General features: G+C 39.0%; 1 non-coding gene across 1 annotated transcript; it reads left to right on the top strand.

The window, feature by feature from the left end:
* Positions 1-9,257: 9,257 nt before the first annotated feature.
* On the top strand, positions 9,258-9,363 carry LOC148211482 (small nucleolar RNA R71). Its single transcript, XR_015791124.1, has one exon. It is a non-coding gene; the product is annotated as a small nucleolar RNA R71 (small nucleolar RNA).
* The last annotated feature ends 371 nt before the right edge of the window (positions 9,364-9,734 follow it).

Genomic DNA, 9,734 nt, shown 5'->3' with positions numbered 1-9,734 from the left:
ACCGGCATGCATCCAGATAGAACATTTCTTTAGAGGTTTAGATCACCCTACTAAGATGATGCTAAACAATGCTGCCAACGGAGCCTTTACAAAGAAGACATTCAACGAGATAGTTGACATCCTAAATGACTTAGCTTCACACAACGAACTATGGTGTTCGCAAAGATCTAGGGCAGCACCAAAGAAGCAAGATCCAGCTGGAGTTTTGGCTCTGGACATTGCGACCTCGATGCAAAAAGAGATGGTTACAATGAACCAGAGGCTGAAAGAGATGGCATTGGGAATAAAAAATCCATTAGCCACGCCGATACAACCTGTGCAGTCGGATTATTGCACTCCTGCCCCTGTTTGCCAAGTCAACGATCTCATTTGTTCATTTTGCAGTGAAAACCATATTTATGATAATTGTCCACATAACCCTGCTTCCGTTTTTTATGTAGGACATGGGAACAATAGGAACTTTAACCCATATTCGAACACCTACAACCCAGGTTGGAGGCACCACCCTAATTTCTCATGGGGAGGACAAGGAGGTTCGAGCGGTTTTAATCAAGGGCAGAGCCAACAGAACAAGCAGCCCTATGTTCCACCTACACAGCAATACATCCCACTACCGCAACAGCAGTACAATCAGAGAACACATACTCCACCAGTTCAAAATAACAACTCAAATCTTGAGAATATGATGAAGGAGTACATGGCCCGAACCGACGCAGTGATACAATCCCAAGCGGCATCAATGAGGAATTTCGAGACCCAATTGGGACAGCTCGCCAATGAATTGAAGAATAGACCACAAGGTTCTTTTCCAGGCCATACTGAATTACCAAAACGAGAAGGGAAAGAACAGTGCAAAGCTGTCACCCTCAGGAGTGGACTGGCATATGATGGACCAACAATGCCAACAACAGATGTACAGATTCCGTCCACTGAACCAATTGTAAAGATACCAGAAAATCCAACAACACCAGAAAAAGAAAATATTAGAAAAGGTAATGAGGACACCCCGAGTGTTCCTCCACAGGTACAGCCTTCTTTTACCCCTACTCCCCCGTTTCCACAAAGATTAGTTAAGAAAAATAATGATTCCCAGTTTAGAAAATTTTTAGATATTTTAAAACAACTGCATATAAATATACCATTAGTAGATGCTCTAGAACAGATGCCAAATTATGCTAAGTTTTTGAAAGATATAGTTTCTAGGAAGAAAAAAATAGGAGAGCATGAACTGGTAGCCATGACAAAATGTAGTAGTGAGGCTGTAGGCAGCCCGCTGCCCATGAAATGTAATGATCCTGGCAGTTTTACCATTCCATGTTCCATAGGAGGAAAAAACTTAGGTAGGGCATTATGTGATCTAGGCGCTAGCATTAATCTTATGCCATTATCAGTTTTCAAATCTTTAGGCATAGGAGAAGCTAGACCTACTACGGTTACCCTCCAACTAGCAGATAGATCTATCATAAGACCTGAGGGAAAGATAGAAGATGTTTTAGTCCAGGTGGACAAATTCATTTTTCCTGCGGACTTTATCATTCTAGATTGCGAGGCAGACTTAGACGTTCCCATTATTTTGGGAAGACCATTTCTAGCCACTGGGGATACAGTTTTTAATGTGAGGAAGGGAGAAATTACAATGATGGTAAATAAGGAAGAAGTTAAATTTAACGTTCTAGACGCCATGAAATTACCAGGAGACTTTGAAGAGTGCTCTGCTATAAATAGCTTAAATCCTATTATGTTTGATGAGTTTTATGACTTATTAGTTACAGAGATTGAAGAAGAGCTTGATAAGATAGCAGAAGGACCAGAAGATGTGGCTAATCCTATTGAAAAAATACAAAAAGAAGAATGCAAGTCGTTACTTCCATCCATAGTGGAACCACCCACGTTGGAGCAGAAGCCATTGCCGTCGCATTTGAAATATGCGTATCTAGGGGATAACGACACTTTACCAGTTATTATAGCTTCCAATTTATCACCTACTAATGAATATTCTTTATTGCAGATTTTGGAGAAGCACAAAAAGGCCATTGGATGGACGATAGCAGATATCCGAGGGATAAGCCCGGCCTTTTGCACGCACAAAATTCTATTGGAAGAAGATGCTAAGAACTCTATTGAGAGTCAAAGGCGGTTGAACCCGAAGATGAAAGAGGTTGTAAGGAAAGAAATTCTTAAATGGCTTGACGCCGGTGTTATATACCCAATATCCGACAGCAGCTGGGTAAGCCCAGTACAGTGTGTACCAAAGAAAGGGGGTATAACCGTGGTGGTCAACGAGGAGAATGAGCTCATCTCAACCCGAACTGTGAGCGGGTGGAGAGTTTGCATTGATTATCGCAAACTCAACAAGGTAACAAAGAAAGACCATTTTCCTCTCCCGTTTATTGACCAGATGCTCGACCGTCTGGCAGGTAAGGATTTCTATTGTTTTTTAGATGGATATTCGGGTTATAATCAAATTACTATTGCTCCAGAAGACCAAGAGAAGACAACATTTACGTGTCCGTATGGTACGTTCGCTTTTAGGCGAATGCCCTTTGGACTATGCAATGCACCCGCGACTTTTCAGAGGTGTATGATGGCCATCTTCTCTGACATGGTAGAAAATATTCTAGAGGTTTTTATGGATGACTTTTCTGTTTTTGGAAATTCTTTCGACGCTTGTTTAGTTAATTTGGAGAGAGTATTGGAGAGATGTGAACAAACAAACCTAGTCCTAAATTGGGAGAAGTGTCATTTCATGGTACAAGAGGGTATTGTTTTGGGTCACAAAATTTCCAAGCAAGGAATAGAGGTAGACCACGCTAAGATAGACATCATTTCAAAGCTACCTCCTCCTACAAATGTCAAAGGGATTAGAAGTTTTTTAGGGCATGGGGGATTTTACCGCCGCTTTATAAAAGACTTTGCTAAAATTTCTAAACCCTTGTGTCAATTGTTAGAACATGATAGACCATTTGTTTTTGATGATGACTGTTTAAAATCATTTGAAATGTTGAAAGTTGCTCTAAGTTCAGCTCCTATAATTATCGAACCTAATTGGGATTTACCTTTTGAGCTCATGTGTGATGCCAGTGATTATGCAATAGAAGCTATGTTAGGACAACGTAAAAACAAGATCTTGCATCCTGTGTATTATGCTAGTAAAACTCTGACCGGTGCACAACTCAATTACACTACTACTGAAAAGGAACTGTTAGCAGTTGTGTTCGCCTTTGATAAGTTTAGGTCTTACTTGATAGGCACAAAAGTCCTTGTTTTTACTGACCATTCTGCTTTAAAATATTTATTTGCTAAAAAAGATGCTAAACCACGTTTGATACGGTGGATTTTGTTACTTCAAGAGTTTGATATTGAAGTTAGGGACAGGAAGGGTACTGAAAACCAAGTTGCTGATCACCTGTCTAGATTGGAATCCCCGCTCTGTGATGATGGAACTGTTATACGTGAACAGTTTATTGACGAGCAACTCTTGCGAGTTGATTCAGTTCCGTGGTATGCCGATATAGCAAATTATTTGGTAAGTCGAATAGTTCCTTATGAGTTCAACAAGCAACAGGTAAAGAAATTTTTAAATGAAGTTCGATGTTATCGTTGGGATGAGCCTTTTTTATATAAGCTAGGACCTGACAATATCTTACGCAGGTGTGTCGCAGAAGAAGAGCACGAGGCGATATTAGACGCTTGTCATATGTCTCCATATGGAGGACATTTTGCAGGACACAAAACCGCAACCAAAGTTTTGCAAAGTGGGTTCTTTTGGCCCACTCTGTTCAAAGATGCACATAAGTTTGCCCAGGTTTGTGACAAATGCCAACGGACAGGTAATATATCTAAACGCCACGAAATGCCTCAAACCCCGATCCTGGAGATTGAAATATTTGATGTGTGGGGTATAGATTTTATGGGTCCATTTCCATCTTCTAATGGTAAGCTTTATATATTGTTAGCAGTAGATTATGTTTCGAAAAGGATAGAAGCCATTGCAACTGCTACCAATGATTCCAAAGTTGTTATTCGTTTTCTGCAAAAGCACATTTTTACGCGTTATGGAACCCCGCGTTGTCTGATAAGCGATGGGGGGGCTCATTTTGTGAATAGGTCTATGCAAAAGTTGCTGACTAAATACAATGTGCGTCATAGGGTTGCAACAGCATATCATCCTCAGTCGAATGGGTTAGCCGAAATATCTAATAGGGAGATAAAAAACATTTTAGAAAAAACTGTAAATCTTAACCGTAGGGATTGGTCTTTTAAGCTTGATGATTCACTTTGGGCATATAGGACAGCATTTAAGACTCCCCTCGGCATGTCCCCCTATAGGCTAGTTTTTGGAAAAGCATGTCATTTGCCTCTTGAGCTAGAATATAAAGCATTTTGGGCTACTAAGAAATTAAATTTTGATTTGTTGGCTGCAGGTGAAGCGAGGAAGTTACAATTGTTGGAATTAGAAGAACACAGGCACTTTTCTTATGAGAATGCTAAGTTGTTTAAGGAAAAAACTAAACAGTGGCATGATAGGCGTCTTCGGCCGAACAATCTTCAAGAAGGTGATCTGGTTCTGTTATTCAACTCTAGGTTGAAACTTTTCCCTGGAAAACTTAAGTCTAGATGGTCTGGTCCCTTTCAAATTTTTAAAGTCTACCCATATGGGGCAGTGGATCTAGTTGACTCTAAGGGAAATGTTTTTAAAGTAAATGGGCAGAGACTTAAGCCGTATTTTGGAGAACCAGTAGATAGAGGAAAAACCTCTATTCAACTTTCAGGTCAATAAATTTTTGCGAAAAATGTTTTTTCCTTCTTATCCGTTTTTGAAAGAACAAAAGTAAAGGAAGGAAGTCTTTGTATCTTGTATTTTCTTTTTGTTTAATTATAAAGTTTTTCTTATTAAGAGAATGTTTGTGAAAACGTTGAAAAAAAAAAAAAAAAGAATTATGCAGGCGCCTGGCGCCTGCCCTGTTTTTCCAGCATTTCGAAAACTCTCAGGTTCGAGAGGTCGTGCAACATATCTACAACTTAAGGGCTTCATTGGATTTTACGGTTTTACCTTCATGGCCTCCAGTGCTAGCTGCTATCCTTGGTCATCCATCTCCCAGTACTGACACTGATCCTAGTCCACAACCTCCGACTTCATGAAGGGGAGGTTCCTTCTTTGCTATTTTTTGTGTTTTACTCTTTTGGTTAATGACGTAGTTGCATATTCTAGCATTACTACGCATGTTTTTTTTGTATTGATTATGTTTCGAGCTCAGTTGAAGCATGAATAAATTAGTATCGTTTATCTTCTGATCACTTAAAGTATGCCTTCACTTAACCTTAGTTTAGCTTTTCACATGCCTATTTTGAAGCATCTGTGCTGTGCATGTGATTTCATGTCGATGATGATTATAAGAGATTGTTGAGTTTTCTGTTCTATGCCTGACTAAGCTTTGAGCTATTTCCTTTGTTTATGTGATAAACTCATTTTCTTTTATGTCTTTTTGATCTTTACAGACTTTAAGCTTTTTCTTTGCCCCTATATAGGAAGTCCTTGTCCTTTTTACTGTTAAGCCTTTTTCATCCGATGCAAAAGTCTTTTCCCAGTGAGGACACTGTCTCTCTTAAGTTTGGGGGGGGGACAGTCGTTGTGTCAGTCGTTGTTTTAGAAAGATAAGGTGTTATTTATATTTAAAAAAAATCATGCTATTTTCTTTTGAAAAAGAGTCAGTTGGAAAGAAAGAAAATGTTGAAAAAGCACTTAGCTAAAAAAAACAAAAACGAAAGAAAGAAAAGGAAAAAAAAAAAAAAAGAAAAAAAAAAAGTTGCAAAAGAGTAAAAAGAGTCTTGTTGAGAGAAAATAAGAGTGGGGAAAAGACTTGTGTTAGAAAGAAAAGAGCGGTAAAAACAATGAGAGTTAAAGAAAATGTATTTATGATTCCCGAGTTCTACTGTAGACACCCATTTAGTTTTAGGTTGGGTGTTGACTTTGAAAATAGCAGTAAAGATGGTGATAAGTGACTTCGTGTTTCTCATTGTTGTCGTTTTATGACCTAGCTGTTAGTTCAAAGTCTTTCTACGAGTAGCTGTGGTTGAAACCGATGTTAGTGTGTGGAAACCTCAGGGGCTAGTAGCCGGTCTTTCAGATGTAAAAGTCTTAGTGTAAGAAGGGAGTGTGCAGATTCCTTAGGGGTATTTGAAAATGTTTTCTGTTTTTGAAAAAAAAAAAAAGATTTTGAAAGAAAAAGTTTTTATCATTTCAAACTTGGTTTATAGTGACTAAGTTTACAAAGGCAATAGAATGGTAGGCTTTGACATCTTTTCCCTGAGACAATTTATGATTGAACATCTCGGTTGCTTTTGCTTTTCCTTGTCCATGTGTTAGAAAGCTGATTAAAGTTGCTAAGTTTTGCTTGAGGACAAGCAAAAAGTTAAGTTTGGGGGTGTGATTACGCTTGTTTACATGCGTAAAAAGAAGGTTTTAGATGCTGTTTTTACAATGTTTCAGTTTTGTTTCGGACTTTTTCTCGATCGTTTGAGTTCCAATTCATGCAAAATTCATATACTATGGTTTGTGGATGGCTTATATTGTATTTATGACATTTTAGGACCATTTGGGAGTGCAAATTAATCAAAAGAAGCAAAAAGACGAAAAAGTATCATGGGAGGCGTCAGGCGCCTGGGATGCCTGCAGAAAAACAGGTTTTCTTCCAACTTTGCCCTTAATGAAACGCGTCTTCCAATGCGTTTTGGTGGTTCCAACCGATGCATACGTGTAGAAGAAGTGTTCCACTATCAGTTTGAGCACGATTTGGTCAGTCAAAAGAGTTGGAAATGGGTGATTCACCATCGTTTTAGGACCTACCTAACCAATTCTGCACAGCTATAAATTCCAGCAACTTCTCCACCAAATTCATCAAGCCTTGCTTCCTTCTCTTGATCATTTTTAGTGTTTCTTTGTTTCTTTCTAAGTACTTTTGAGTTGCTTTCATTAGTTGCTTTTGGTTTTTAAATCCCGAGCACTTTACATTCTTTTATTGAGTTTTGTTTTGTTTCCATTTGTACTTAGTTATTTTCTACTTATTCAAATATATAAAAATCTAGCACTTTGCTTATCTTCTATTTGTCTTTACTTTATTTTTAGTTAAGAGAGTTGTGTTTTTGGAGGAAAGAGCACGTGACACTCTCCCTTGCTTGAAAGAGAAGGGCGAAGCTCTCAATCCCGATAAAAACTCTCCGTTAGTTAACTCTTGTTTTTCACACATGCATTCCACATTCAACCATTTTACTTGCTGTATTTTCTTCAATATGTCTTTCTAAATTCCCGTCTCTAGCCCGGTTATGGATAGTTAGTCTTTTATGTCTAAAAAGGGTTGCTAAGAAGTAGTGTTTTTACTTTCCATTCATTGCTCAACATGTTTTCCCAAAAAGTTAGGATTTAGAGAAGGCCACTGTAAGTCTTAATAAGTCAATACTGAAAAGGTTGCTTATTTGCATTGTTGAGTGATTAAACCGATGAGAGGAGCGCCTTAGACATAAGGGTTCCGCTTAAGTAGCCTAGACATAGGACCTTAACCCGAGGTTGCGACTATTTCAATCCTAAAACTAAGATATATCTCATAATAGACATATTAGGGAATGTCTTAGGACTTTGAACTTGCTTAGACATAAGTAAAGTGAGAAGCGTAGTCGTTAGTTTCTAAAGTAAAATGCATATTATCCTTAGCATGTCCTTGATTCTTTGTTGGCTAACTTGAAGTAAATCGGGCTAGGTTTTATCATTCTAAGTCCAAATCCCAAATCCAAAACCATTATTTGTGACCACTTCCCATTTACAAGAATCACTCATTTCAACATTCACTATTCTTTAAAACTTCAGAGTTTGGAAATTATTTAGAAGTCCTTGAGGATCGATACTTGGATACTCCATCCATTTTATATTACTCTGACAGGTGTGCGCTTGCATCTATATAATTGTTACCACGCTTAGTGCGTGCATTCAGCATAAACGCCCAGTCAAGTATCTTCTTCAGGAATCGCACATAATTTGCCATTTGCTCTAGAGCTTCCACCAACGGTATATTCACGTGCAGTTGCTTCAAGACATCTAAGAACTTCTTGAATTGAAAATTCTGCTCTTTCTTTGCAATCGTTTAGGATATGGTGGTGCTGACCTGTATTCTGCTAGAGTATTATCATGCTTTGCCTGCTTTCTTTTTTCGAGCATTCTGGTTTGTGTTTATCTTGCTTCTAGCACCTTAGCCATTACTGGGTTAACTGATTGACTGGTCGTATTTTGAACTCCCTCTGGTTGCTCAACTATCTCTTCTGGTGGAGTCGGTACCACTATTCCTGCTAGCTCACTGTCTTTTTCTGGCTGAGTTTCTCCTTGGTCAACATGAGTAGGCTCTTTGATCGCTGCTGAAGTGTTTGGGTGTGCCGGAGGTAATGTTTTCCCACTTCGCAGTGTGAGGGTTTTGCATGGTTCCTTACCGTCTCTTTTTGGCACTTCCGTATCGCTCGACAATGCTCCGATCGGTATGCTCTTCAAATCTGTCGCTAACTGTCCTACTTGCAACTCTAAGTTTCTTAATGATGCAGCCTGGCTTTGCACAGTGGCGTCATTATTGGCCATGTATGCTTCATCAATTTTTCCAATGACGCAATTGTTCCCTCTGCGGGCTTCTGCACTACCACCTGGCCTTGATTAGCAAAACCAGGGGATCACTTACTTTCTGCTGATATGCTGGAGCATTGGACACCCCAGCATGGGTTTCTCCCTGATACCACTCCAACTAAAGTTGGCGTGATTCCTCCAGCTAGGATTGTACGTATTTGAATACAGGTTATTTCTACCATTCTGTGGGTTTCCCAAATAGTACACCGACTCAGGATTTCCAGGACAATTGTTATAATGATGATCTCTCTCATTGAAAGAACAAAAGATCTCTTGGATTTGACTGACATTAGCTTTACCAAATGCTGCTCCCACTAAATTTTGCTGCGTCATGCTTCTCATTACCAAATCTGTCAGATTTTTAATCTTTGAATTTAATGAAGAATATGATTCAGATTTAACTAGCCTTTTACTTGTTTTTCCTTGAACAGCTCTAGGATCAGACCATGAGTGATTATTCGACGATATCCTTTCCAAGATATTAAATGCTTCAGCATAGGATTTTGCTAGCAAAGCCCCGTTTGCGGACGCATCAATAACTAAACGTGTAGCATTGTCTTGGCCTTTAGAACATGTTTCAATTTGCATGCATCTTGAGATCCCATGATGAAGACATCTTTGCAAGAGTCGCTTGAAACACTCCCAGGATTCACTGACCGATTCTCCAGCAAATTGTTGAAAATTGTTAATCTCAGTTTGGTACTTCGCATTTTTACTGGGAGGGAAGTATGCCATCAAAAAATTTTCAACCAAATCATCCCAGCTTGTGATTAATTCTGAAGAAAGGGATTCCAACAATGTTCTGGCTTCATCTCTAAGTTAATACAGGAATAACTTGAGCCTCAGCACTTCCTTGCTTAATCCTTCATCCTTGAATGAATTGCAAACTCCCATAAAGAGTTTAAGATGCTGATACGGGTCCTCGGTAGCATGTCCATGAAATTAACCCACTATCTGGAGCATCTGAAACATCACTGGTTTCAGCTTAAACTTGGAAGCTTCAATTTCTGGCTTCGTGCTAACTGGGTTGAAATTATAGAATGCCGAACTGCATATGCTCTGATTTCCTTGTCGA

The sequence above is a fragment of the Momordica charantia genome, assembly GCF_013281855.1.
Source record: "Momordica charantia cultivar OHB3-1 chromosome 5 unlocalized genomic scaffold, Mcharantia_2.0 BLBB01000005.1, whole genome shotgun sequence".
In the NCBI taxonomy this organism is placed as follows: domain Eukaryota; kingdom Viridiplantae; phylum Streptophyta; class Magnoliopsida; order Cucurbitales; family Cucurbitaceae; genus Momordica; species Momordica charantia.
Note: the sequence above shows the minus strand (reverse complement) of the source record. Positions and strands in the feature narration are given on the sequence as shown.